This window comes from Gadus chalcogrammus, chromosome 5 (genome assembly GCF_026213295.1).
Source record: "Gadus chalcogrammus isolate NIFS_2021 chromosome 5, NIFS_Gcha_1.0, whole genome shotgun sequence".
Classification (NCBI taxonomy): Eukaryota; Metazoa; Chordata; class Actinopteri; order Gadiformes; family Gadidae; genus Gadus; species Gadus chalcogrammus.
In genome coordinates, this window is record NC_079416.1 from 557,892 (window position 1) to 571,463 (window position 13,572).

Below are 13,572 nucleotides of genomic sequence, written 5' to 3' on the forward strand. Positions count from 1 at the left end.
GACGATACCAAGATTTCAACAATGTCTTTTATTTCGAGAATCACAGACCAAGCGTTATCATTTTCAGGAACAAACTCACCAATGATTAATGGCAACAACCTTAACAGAGTCCATTCTCATGGCCATTCCCTCCTATTGTTACGACCAAATGAAAATTTACTGGAATTTTCTGAGGACAATTGGTTTTGTCTGAAAACTTATAAGGGAAGTGCTGTATGGCAGTATTTAAATGATCTACAGTGAAATATTTTTTTTTTTTGAATTAATTTTTCAAACACAAACACAGCTCAAAAGGTACAATGCCTTCCAAAAGATCGTGCAAAAGGTCAGGTGGAAACCCTGTGATGCAATGAAAGTACTGTAGTTCATTTAGAACACAGTCCCTTTTTACCCCATTGACACTTTTCAAAGTCACATTGTCCTTAAGCTCAGAGAGGTCTAGGTTATGTGACTCTCTTGTTCTCAATACAAATGCACCACTTCTTACAGAACAAGTTTGAATATCTTTTCGACCTGCAAGGCAAAATCTGCAAATCTTGTCCACATTAAATGATTCTTGAAAGCCAGCAAAAGAATGTGCCCCCAAATTATCTGATGAAATGTATATTACTGTGCCTCTCACACTAGTTCCTAATCTATTGATGTGAATACCTTGATTTTCAAGCAATTTTAGGTCTCTCAGCAATGGTTGAAGAATTGGACTGTAACCAAATGTTTTAACATCTTGACTTTTGCATAGGGCAGCCAGATATATAGTACATAAGGATGATCGGTCTCTTACAGGTAAATTAGCAATTACCCAATAGATGGCACACAATTTATGTTTTTTCCTTGAGGTCCTAAAGGATTACAGACTTCAAAATCATCAATGTACAAGCCCAGAGAAATACTTAGATCTTCACCAGAAATAAGTGGAGTTTCCTTACAGTATGATGCATCAGAAAAAGATGCATAATGCCCAGATTGAAATTTTTGTCTTTCTTCTAAAACTCTGTCAAGTACATCACCCCTATTCAACAATACTTGAAGAACACCCAAGATTGACACATAAACAAATGTTCGTTTTGATGACAAATCTAAAACATATTCAACTGGGTTAATAACACTGAAGTTCTCTTTGAAAAATGATAACCTTCTTTTGTCAGTTCCCAAACACCCACCTTCTGAAAGACAGCTAAAATGATTAGTCTGGCACAAAGTATCTTTAACTATATTTAAAGTGCTTTCATCAATGGAACAACCATGCTGCCTCAATACTTTATCAAGAATATTTTTGTTTAGCTCACCAACTAAAACACCAATATCCCTAAATTCTGTAACTATTTGCTGAACTGCTGTCTTTGAGACATGCAAAACTGTATGCAATCGCAGAAGTAAAGATGCAAGTCTAGCCTGAACTGTATCAGTGTTTACTTCATGCTCGGTTAAATTCTCAACCCCAGAAAATTCAGCATCACTGATTTCTGACTGCACTTGATCAACCAGGTGCCCCTCATTTACATTTGTTTGAAGAACAAGGTCAGATTTCAAGTCTTGCAGTGTGACATTGTTATGAAATCGACTTTTGTGAAGTAAAGGTAGAGTAAACCCTTGATTTGAAAGAACAATGATTAAAGGGGCAAGTAACAGTCTCTTTACTTTTAAGATGTTTCCCAAGATGAGAGAAATACTGTTTTATATTCACTGATTCATTGAAATCGCATAACTGACAGTTAATTTAAAGTTTAAATGTCCAGTAGGTTCATGCTGTGAAACTCCATGTTGTGTTAAGTGGTTTTTCAGGGATTGCTGTGATCGGAAAACTCGATGACAGTCACTGTAGATACAGGGCAATGGACAGTTTCTTCCAAAATGTCCATGGACAGCTCTATAATGTTCAATTATTCTTCTACGATTTTCTGAGAAGTAGGTACAGTACTTACAAAGCCAACTCATTTATGTTTGCATTCTACCATTTCAAGCATGTAGACCTGGAAAAAGAAAGAAAAGAGAATTAAGACAGATATGCAACTTCAATAAGCATTTTATATTTTCCACATAGCAATTTACAAAATAAAAATTGGTAGTTAAATAACCATTTCATATTTTCCTATTTACACAAAACAGTATGAATATTTGTACATTTTAATATTTTTACATAAAAATGAAACACAGTAGCACCCAGAAGACCTGAACAGCAGCCAATGAATATAAAAAAAACAACCTGTAAAAGACTACAGGTGAGCACAATAAACACTGAACAAGACCTAATTGAATTAATAACTTTTAACACACACTGCGCGCGCTCATCAAGCCTGCGCGCGCGCGCTCTTCAAGCCTGCGCGCGCATCAACTCTTATCCGTTTTCACCCAAAAAATGGATGGGGCCTACATGACAGGTCTGAAGGCCCTCCCTCGCCCCTTACTATTGGACAGGCAAGCATTGCTTTTAGCATTTCGCTTCTACCAAGTACACCCGGATGTAGCAAGCACCTAGCCTCTAAGCCATATAACGGGGGTCCCCACAGAGAAACGCCTGGTATATATAACAATCATATTTCCACTCGATTAATTATTTTGGCGCAAGTGCAACAAGAAATAACGTTTAGCGACCATAGCTATACACTGACTAGATATCACCTGAGCTGCGCTGTTCAGTGGCACGTATGCGGCAATGCCGCTGCCATCTTGCCGCGTGGTAAACACCCGGGGCAGAGTTCCATTCACGTCTAAAAATCCCCTTATTTTAAGGCAATCTTCAAGCAGGTCAAACGTGTGTTCTTGGTAATGATAGTAAAAAATTAAAAACACTTATTGTTTTACCATCAACACAGGTCTGACGTATGTCAGAAACCAACCCGCTTGAAGATTGCGTTGAAGATTAGTTAAACGTTTGAACGAAGGTTAACGGTTAAATATTGAATGGGCGGACAACTCTGCCGTCCGAGAAGTGTCTGGCGTGTGAACAACCAGGCGACGAGACACACGAGGCTTCGACGGTGCTCTGTATCGGCCTGCCCGCACCTGCAGTACCCCTTAACAGCTACGTTATGTATGGCAGCCATTTTATAGGTGCCTCGTGTAAAAAGCTACTAGTTGAATTTATTTTAATTCGTTTTTTGCCGCCAGTGACTATGAAAAGTAGTAGGCTACGACGGAGTATTAGGGCCAAACGTGAAGCAAAAAAATATTTTTGCCGTGACGAGATTAAATCGAAATGTCGAGAATAAAGTTGAAATGTCATGTCGACTTTAATCTCGACGTGTCCATTTTCCGTTCCTGTCAGCACGCAGACACTCTGGGCATCCTCCCAAGCGTGCAACGGATGACACGAAGTAGTCATCCGCTGTAGAAGTGCGGCATTGCCATCATGGGTTGCATTGACGGTTTTAGTCGCTATATTGTTTGGATGGAGGCCTACACCACAAACAATGACCCCAGAGTTATTGCCGACTACTTTGTGTCATCCGCTGCACGCTTGGGAGGATGCCCGGAGCGTCAGCGTGCTGACAGAGGAACGGAAAATGCACACGTCGAGATTAAAGTCGACATGACTTTTCAACTTTATCCTCGATATTTCGAGTTTGATGTCCAAGTGTTGACTTTAAAGTCGACGTGTCGATTTTAATCTCGTCACGGCAAAAATATATTTTTCTTCACGTGTGGCCCCAATACTCCGTCGTAAAAGTAGGCCTACCACTTTCGATGATTTGTACTGTGTTCGACTATATAATATTGTTTAAGTAGTAAGACGTTGGTGAATAACGATTACCAAGAATAACTCAACATTTTTTTCAGTTAAGTTTACAATAAACGAGTATCACAGACGACCAAACACATTAAATGTTTCTTAAGAATTTACGCTCACCTTTTTTCAAATAAACGACTCCTCTTCGTTTCTCCTTTCGACTGTGCGCAGAAATATGGCCGCTTCAATGTGGATTCAAAGTCACGCAGGCACGCAAAACGTACCACGTGACGCAAAACGTACCACGTAATGAAGCACAATTAGCCTTGTTTTTTAACTCAGCTTGGACTATCTAGCTAACATAACATTGATTTTCAATTTGGTTAACTTCCATGTAGTTGAGGCGTTGTCAATTAATTATTTTAAGTTAAATAAACTTTCTACACACACCCATGTCATATTGACAAGAAAACCGTTGTTAAGATAACAAACCAGCAAAATTCGGGTTTACAGTGTAGTAGTGTATGTAAGAGAGTATAGTAGTATGTGTAAGAGAGTTTGAATGAAACGGAAGTGAGTTTGAATGAAACGGAAGGGTTTCCTCATTACCATTTACCTCCACAAACAAAAAGTGACCGTGGAAAATAAAGTAAATAAGAAAATACCACTGACATCTTTTTGCCACGGTTGTTTCTGCTGCTTGATTTAATTGTTCCTTTTTAACCGTACGTCCACACCAGGAGCGACCAGACGATTTGGTCGCTCACAAAGTTTCGCTGCAAATATTTCTGTTCGCTTTGGTCGCTCAAGTCGCTCATGACATACAATACAATTATGCAGACGCATTTAAAGGAGCGGTATGCTTTTAGTACAGACAGCCATATCAAAGACGGTGAACTCCCATACACTTTGGCCATATTGCCGAGATGGTTTAGCTTGTTGGATAAAGTGCTTCGACAACAAGTAGGACAGTGATTCCCCCCAATATAAAAAACTCCTAAAATGTAGGCTAATTACAACCGAGAACAAAAACCCCTGCGTGCTGTAGTAGGCTAGTTAAAATATGTTTCACTGATCTGCATCTGCAAATCATGATCTGCACTCATTCGTCGCACTCAAAACAAATAGACATTGCCACATGGCTAATTTGCATACGTGCACGGACTGGTTGGCTCCGCAAGGCAAATAACGGAACATATCTATCTATCTAGGCCTATCTGTCTATCTATCTATCTATCTATCTATCAACGTGTGTCTAGTTTTAATGTGATGTATTGTGTGTGTGTGTCCAGTCAGACTTGTTCTGTGTGGTCTTGTAGGCTACTGTCCTGTGTGGGCCGAACCACCTAAATGGATTCCCGACGATTTGTGTAAGGTGACCAGATTTCTGAAATCTAGTACTTTTTCATGTATTTTAACCAGCTTTTATTAAACAAAAAGTCAGAGGCGCCATTAGGGGGCGAAAAGTTAGGACAATTCTGTGGGCCAGTGACTGACAGGGGCCCTGAAAAAATATTAGAACATTAGTTATGTTAATAAAAAACATCATTGATGGATTTGAATAGAAAATCAATTATAATTAAACAAACACTTTATCAGTATGCAGAATGTTTCCTGCATGTCTTCACAGTGTTATATTATCACAGCTCAGTGTCAGTAGATATTGTAAAGTTAGTAACGGACTATAAGATATTGAAGCCTTCACAGAGGTGTGGTTACAGAAACTGCACATGGTTGGCGTTGCCTGTGTGTGATGGTGGGACCCAGTGTGATATCTTTTCATGGGGCCCAACATCCCTGGTGGCGCCCCTGCAAAAGGTTAATAAATCAAAATATCAGCAGCCACAAATATCATGCATCAGTAGTGCACAGCAGTGTCAAAAACATAAATATAGAATAATACATGAGAAAAAAATCTCTCTTCCAAAGTTAAGTGTCATGTGCAAAGACAGCTGCCAGACCAGTAGCTAGTAAATATCATCAAGATGTAATTAATAATAATTACCAAGTCAAACATATAAAAAGATGTAAGACTCTCGTCTGTTCTCTTCTCCCTCAATGCTTTTCTTTTCTTCACCCTTCTTCTCTTCTCTTCTTAGCTTCCCTCTGTCGTTTACTTCTTTATTTCCGCCTTTCCACACTATTATCCTGCTCTTTTCCTCTTCTCTCCTTCACTCTGTTGTTTACTTCTTTATTTCTGCCTTTCCACACTATTCTCCTGCTCTTTTCATCTTCTCTCCTTCTCTGTTGTTTACTTATTTATTTATTTATTTATAATACCTTTACTAAAAACAGTGACATATAAAACAGTGACTCAGGGCATCAGCTAATCAAATGGTCTGCATTTATAACTACTACAGTCATTTGTTACCCACACACAACCCGGTATCACGCAATTGCGTGCTCCTGCGCACGAACGTTAATCTATTGAAGCGTGTTCCCGAGCACGATAGTCCGACTTTTTGCGTGTTACACAAAACGAAATGTAAACCAATGCATTCTGAATGGGAGTGTTCTAAGACAATTAACGTGCTCCACAAAACGGTACGAGAGAGAGAGAAAGAGCGAGAGCGGGAGGGACAGAGAGAGAGAGAGAGCGAGAGAGGCTTCAGAAAGGGTGTGCGCAGATAGTACAGTGCACCCTAGTTATGTTTATGCCAAAACCTATATATATAATTAGGCTGTGGAAATTGCAATAAGTTAAGAACACAACTTCGCACGTTGAGCACACAGCCGTGTGACTCGTTTATTTTGTAAAAAGAAAACCGGAAAACAAAGCGTGCTGAAGGTAAACAAATCCAGCATGGTCTGTGACGTCATGAGACGCACGTTAGTTGAAGGGGGGGGGGGGGGGGGGGGGGGGGGGGACACGTTTGTTGAGGGGGGGAGACACGTTTGTAGGGGGGGGGCACGCGAGAGTTGGTTTTTATTGAACGCTCGACAACGAGAGTTGGTTTTTATTGAACGAGACTTCAACACGGAACAGCTGCACGAAACGATGGTCACGTCACTCTCGGTGACGGTGTCGACAATAATGAACACACGAACAATGTTAATAGAACACCACACAACCACATAACATCCCGAACCCATTAACCCCACTTAATCCTAACAACAAACAAGTTAACAAAAGCCCCATTTGTCAACTGAGAACCCCAATTCCCAGAATCCCCCGCGGCTCCGGAACACGGCGTAGCTTATATTAATCTTTATTATCTGAATGGGAAATGCAATATTTTAGGACAGATACACCATTAAACACGTTTCTAATGACATTTCTAGCGAGAAATGTACATTTTCCTTACATAATCTTCAGTCAGTGAATGTGTATGATCTTTATTAATCTTTATTGTCTGAATGGGAAATGCAATATTTTAGGACAGATACACGATTAAACGCGATTCTAATGACTTTTCTAGCGAGAAATGTACATTTTCCTTACATAATCTTCAGTCAGTGAATGTGTATGATCATTATTAATCTTTATTATCTGAATGGGAAATGCAATATTTTAGGACCGATTCACCGTTAAACGTGTTTCTAATAACATTTCTAGCGAGAAATATACTTTTTACTTGCATAATCTTCAGTCAGTGATTGTGTCTGATCTTTAGTTTTATAGTTTTAGGATTTGATCGGCTCGCTCGCATGTTTCAACGACGTCAGGTTGCTTTCGCTAAACTAGCAGCTCACGTGCTTCCTGCGTTTGTGTTATTAAACTGTTACTTTATGTAACTTTTAATGATATCATCTTGTTACAAACACGTAATCTGAGAGCCAACCCAGTCGCCAAAAGCATACGTTGACAGTGTACTTTTCGTGAACACTGGATTACGTCGCATTTCAACATAAAATAGCGTGTTATACACACACACACCACGCACGCACACGCACAGACACACACACACACACAGCACGCACAGACACACAGACACAGACACACACACAACACACACACACACACACACACACACACACACACACACACACACACACACACACACACGCACACACTCACACGGTGCATTTCGCTGCTAAAACAACAACAAAAAAATATTCCCTCAAATATTATTACTTTCAAAACGTTGGCCAAAATGGCCAATAATATCATTTTTTTTTGGGATGCTTCTAGGACATTTTGGGTGGATTTTGAACGGTATGTGGGGGGCACGTTTTTTGCAGGACCTGGCAACCCTGCGCTGTTGCCCGAGATCTGGATCCACCCCGACGTGGTGCCGTCCCTTTTGACCTTTTGACCCCAGACTTCTGGGGGAATAGCTGAATCAATTCATTAGTCAATCAGAAGCATGTAAATATGTTCCCGGTGGCGTAAGAGTACGAACAAGGTGTCCTTCAACATCTACGCTTCCAGGAGATTGCAACGGTGCCACACATGAGCATATTCAACATGTTTAATGGTAGTAATTAGCTGTCGAAATTGGAGGCCTTAATCAATACTGAGCAGCTATTGATTTGCTTCCCGATAAAGATTTGTCACAAATTACATGTTATTTAGCATCTACACGTTGAGCTGAGTCCAATGACACCAAGAACGACACTCTAGCTAATGGTAACATGTATTTTACATGGTACACCTAGGTCTAGGACATGATCTCGGTGTAGCAAGAGGCCGAGCTTGATCTCATTGGACTCAGCTTAACGTGTAGATGCTAATTAACATGTAATTTGTCAAAAATCTCCATCGGGAAGCAAATCTATAGCTGGTCATTATTGATAAAGGCCTCCAAAATCGACAGCTAATTACTCCCCGAAACATATTCAAATATGATCATGTGTGGCACTGTTGCAATCGTCTCGAAACGTAGATGTCAAAGGACACCTTGTTTGCTCTGTTGCACCACCGGGAAGATATTTTCATACTTCTAATGGATTGATTCATATTTTAAGGTTCTCGGAGTGAGACTTTAAGTGGCTGCAGCAGAAGTGTTGAGACGAAAGATGACATCAAGAGATTTATAGAATATTCCCATTCACATTATGATTCTTCGTCGTAACATCCGACCAAACATCCTTTACATTCACAGAGCGAAGATTATGAAAGTCCAGGCTCAGCAAGTGCTCCATCTCGTTGCACCTGCACCTAGCGGCTCGCTTGCAAGATTTTGGCCTGAAGTTCTTCCCAGACCTACACCCTAGCCATCCAACATGCATATCTGAGAATCAGGCCTCTCTTTAATAATGACAAAAAGTTATGAGAGAAACACATTAACTTTTTGTTATCTCATAAGCGGCGTGGTGCCGGCTCCTTTTGACCTTTTGACCCCCGACTTCAAAAACGTGGCCACAGGCCAGCTGTGTCTACACACCTTTAGCCACAAATGTACACCTCCATCCCACAAAAATTGGGGACTAGAAACTAACCTCTGTCTTATGTACATTTACTGTACTGTTGGAGGTCACGCCCCTTTGCCGACCTTTTCGAGATAGCTAGGGATGCTAAAATGTTTACACACATTTCCCGGGGCCCGTGTACGACATATCCGAGATTTGGAGTTCTAGCCCTTAGAGAAAAAAAGTTTTCCCAAATGGAGTGTCATTTGGACAAAGCCCCTCAGAAGTGTAGCCTGCAAGACCTAATGGTTCAGAATGTGGTGGAAAAACAGTTTTTGAGATAGGAAGGTCCTACCGCCCTGAAATTTTAATACCTTATTCTAGGGCCTAACTGGGACCTCCGCACCGAAACTTGGCCCGGTCGGACCCCGAGGGCAGGAAGGGGGGGCCTGCCCTCGAGGTCACGCCCCGGTCGGGGTCCGACCGGGCCAAGTTTCGGTGCGGAGGTCCCAGTTAGGCCCTAGAATAAGGTATTAAAATTTCAGGGCGGTAGGACCTTCCTATCTCAAAAACTGTTTTTCCACCACATTCTGAACCATTAGGTCTTGCAGGCTACACTTCTGAGGGGCTTTGTCCAAATGACACTCCATTTGGGAAAACTTTTTTTCTCTAAGGGCTAGAACTCCAAATCTCGGATATGTCGTACACGGGCCCCGGGAAATGTGTGTAAACATTTTAGCATCCCTAGCTATCTCGAAAAGGTCGGCAAAGGGGCGTGACCTCCAACAGTACAGTAAATGTACATAAGACAGAGGTTAGTTTCTAGTCCCCATTTTTTGTGGGATGGAGGTGTACATTTGTGGCTAAAGGTGTGTAGACACAGCTGGCCTGTGGCCACGTTTTTGAAGTCGGGGGTCAAAAGGTCAAAAGGAGCCGGCACCACGCCGCTTATGAGATAACAAAAAGTTAATGTGTGTTTCTCTCATAACTTTTTGTCCTTATTAAAGAGGCCTGATTCTCAGATATGCATGTTGGATGGCTAGGGTGTAGGTCTGGGAAGAACTTCAGGCCAAAATCTTGCAAGCGAGCCGCTGGGTGCAGATGGAGCACTTGCTGAGCCTGGACTTTCATAATCTTCGCTCTGTGAATGTAAAGGATGTTTGGTCGGATGTTACGACGAAGAATCATAATGTGAATGGGAATATTCTATAAATCTCTTGATATCATCTTTCGTCTCAACACTTCTGCTGCAGCCATAAGTCTCACTCCGAGAACCTTAAAACATGAATCAATCCATTAGAAGTATGAAAATATCTTCCCGGTGGTGCAACAGAGCAAACAAGGTGTCCTTTGACATCTACGTTTCGAGACGATTGCAACAGTGCCACACATGATCATATTTGAATATGTTTCAGGGGAGTAATTAGCTGTCGATTTTGGAGGCCTTTATCAATAATGACCAGCTATAGATTTGCTTCCCGATGGAGATTTTTGACAAATTACATGTTAATTAGCATCTACACGTTAAGCTGAGTCCAATGAGATCAAGCTCGGCCTCTTGCTACACCGAGATCATGTCCTAGACCTAGGTGTACCATGTAAAATACATGTTACCATTAGCTAGAGTGTCGTTCTTGGTGTCATTGGACTCAGCTCAACGTGTAGATGCTAAATAACATGTATTTGTGACAAATCTTTATCGGGAAGCAAATCAATAGCTGCTCAGTATTGATTAAGGCCTCCAATTTCGACAGCTAATTACTACCATTAAACATGTTTGAATATGCTCATGTGTGGCACCGTTGCAATCTCCTGGAAGCGTAGATGTTGAAGGACACCTTGTTCGTCTCTTACGCCACCGGAACATATTTACATGCTTCTGATTGACTAATGAATTGATTCAGCTATTCCCCCAGAAGTCTGGGGTCAAAAGGTCAAAAGGGACGGCACCACGCGGGGTGGATCCAGATCTCGGGCAACAGCGCAGGGTTGCCAGGTCCTGCAAAAAACGTGCCCCCCACATACCGTTCAAAATCCACCCAAAATGTCCTAGAAGCATCCCAAATAAAAAATGATATTATTGGCCATTTTGGCCAACGTTTTGAAAGTAATAATATTTGAGGGAATATTTTTTGTTGTTGTTTTAGCAGCGAAATGCACCGTGTGAGTGTGTGCGTGTGTGTGTGTGTGTGTGTGTGTGTGTGTGGTGTGTGTGTGTGTGTGTGTGTGTGTGTGTGTGTGCTGTGTCTGTGTCTGTGCGTGCTGTGTGTGCTTGTGTGTGTGTGTCTGTGCGTGTGCGTGCGTGTGTGTGTGTGTATAACACGCTATTTTATGTTGAAATGCGACGTAATCCAGTGTTCACGAAAAGTACACTGTCAACGTATGCTTTTGGCGACTGGGTTGGCTCTCAGATATACGTGTTTGTAACAAGATGATATCATTAAAAGTTACATAAAGTAACAGTTTAATAACACAAACGCAGGAAGCACGTGAGCTGCTAGTTTAGCGAAAGCAACCTGACGTCGTTGAAACATGCGAGCGAGCCGATCAAATCCTAATAACTATAAAACTAAAGATCAGACACAATCACTGACTGAAGATTATGCAAGTAAAAAGTATATTTCTCGCTAGAAATGTTATTAGAAACACGTTTAACGGTGAATCGGTCCTAAAATATTGCATTTCCCATTCAGATAATAAAGATTAATAATGATCATACACATTCACTGACTGAAGATTATGTAAGGAAAATGTACATTTCTCGCTAGAAATGTTATTAGAAACACGTTTAATCGTGTATCTGTCCTAAAATATTGCATTTCCCATTCAGACAATAAAGATTAATAAAGATCATACACATTCACTGACTGAAGATTATGTAAGGAAAATGTACATTTCTCGCTAGAAATGTCATTAGAAACGCGTTTAATGGTGTATCTGTCCTAAAATATTGCATTTCCCATTCAGATAATAAAGATTAATATAAGCTACGCCGTGTTCCGGAGCCGCGGGGGATTCTGGGAATTGGGGTTCTCAGTTGACAAATGGGGCTTTTGTTAACTTGTTTTGTTGTTAGGATTAAGTGGGGTTAATGGGTTCGGGATGTTATGTGGTTGTGTGTTGTTCTATTAACATTGTTCGTGTGTTCATTATTGTCGACACCGTCACCGAGAGTGACGTGACCATCGTTTCGTGCAGCTGTTCCGTGTTGAAGTCTCGTTCAATAAAAACCAACTCTCGTTGTCGAGCGTTCAATAAAAACCAACTCTCGCGTGCCCCCCCCCTACAAACGTGTCTCCCCCCCCTCAACAAACGTGTCCCCCCCCCCCCCCCCCCCTTCAACTAACGTGCGTCTCATGACGTCACAGACCATGCTGGATTTGTTTACCTTCAGCACGCTTTGTTTTCCGGTTTTCTTTTTTACAAAATAAACGAGTCACACGGCTGTGTGCTCAACGTGCGAAGTTGTGTTCTTAACTTATTGCAATTTCCACAGCCTAATTATATATATAGGTTTTGGCATAAACATAACTAGGGTGCACTGTACTATCTGCGCACACCCTTTCTGAAGCCTCTCTCGCTCTCTCTCTCTCTCTGTCCCTCCCGCTCTCTCTTCTCTCTCTCTCGTACCGTTTTGTGGAGCACGTTAATTGTCTTAGAACACTCCCATTCAGAATGCATTGGTTTACATTTCGTTTTGTGTAACACGCAAAAAGTCGGACTATCGTGCTCGGGAACACGCTTCAATAGATTAACGTTCGTGCGCAGGAGCACGCAATTGCGTGATACCGGTTGCCACACAGCCCGACACAAAAACAGCAGCCTAGCACACACAACTATCAACCATTGACTTATTATTTATTCATTTATTATTAATGAATAATATCATCATTATTATTATTTTAACAGTCTCAGGTCCCTATGCCTACAGGAAAATCATATGCTACCAAAGCAGTCTTCCACCTCCCCCTCTTCCAAAACAGAGCCACTACAATGTCATCACCTGGTAATCTCATGCTAACGTTAACATTACAGCTTCACTAATGACAGATATGAAAACATTGTCATGATCTTAACGGTCACTGACTTTTATAACGTTACGTTAGGTCTTCAGTTCAGATAACAATCATACTTATTTTAACGTTACATCACTTCTCACATACACACACACACACACACACACACACAGCCAAGTCTACTGCCAATTCACACAAAATAAATAAGTTCATACACAACATACCATTTATGAGACCGCTGATCTTCTCTTTTTCCTTTTTGCCGCCCCTAGATTGTTGTTGTTGACGCTGCTGCGTCTGGTCGTACGCCCTGATAACGTCTGTACGTCATACGACGTCTTCTCTGGTGATGCGTTAAATACTACCGTAATAACTGGTGTTTGAGTCAGCGCGCATTTTTCCCCCATTCAGTGTCAAAATCGGGACATTTCTGGGGACAGCTTTGACCGGGGACAGATCACCGAAAACAGGGACTGTCCCCGGAAATCGGGGACGTCTGGTCACCCTACGCTAGGTGCTGTCAAAGCAAAGAACAAATATAACCAAAGAGAACTCCTTCAAATAAAATGGAGCTACCTGTCTAATAACTAAATACGA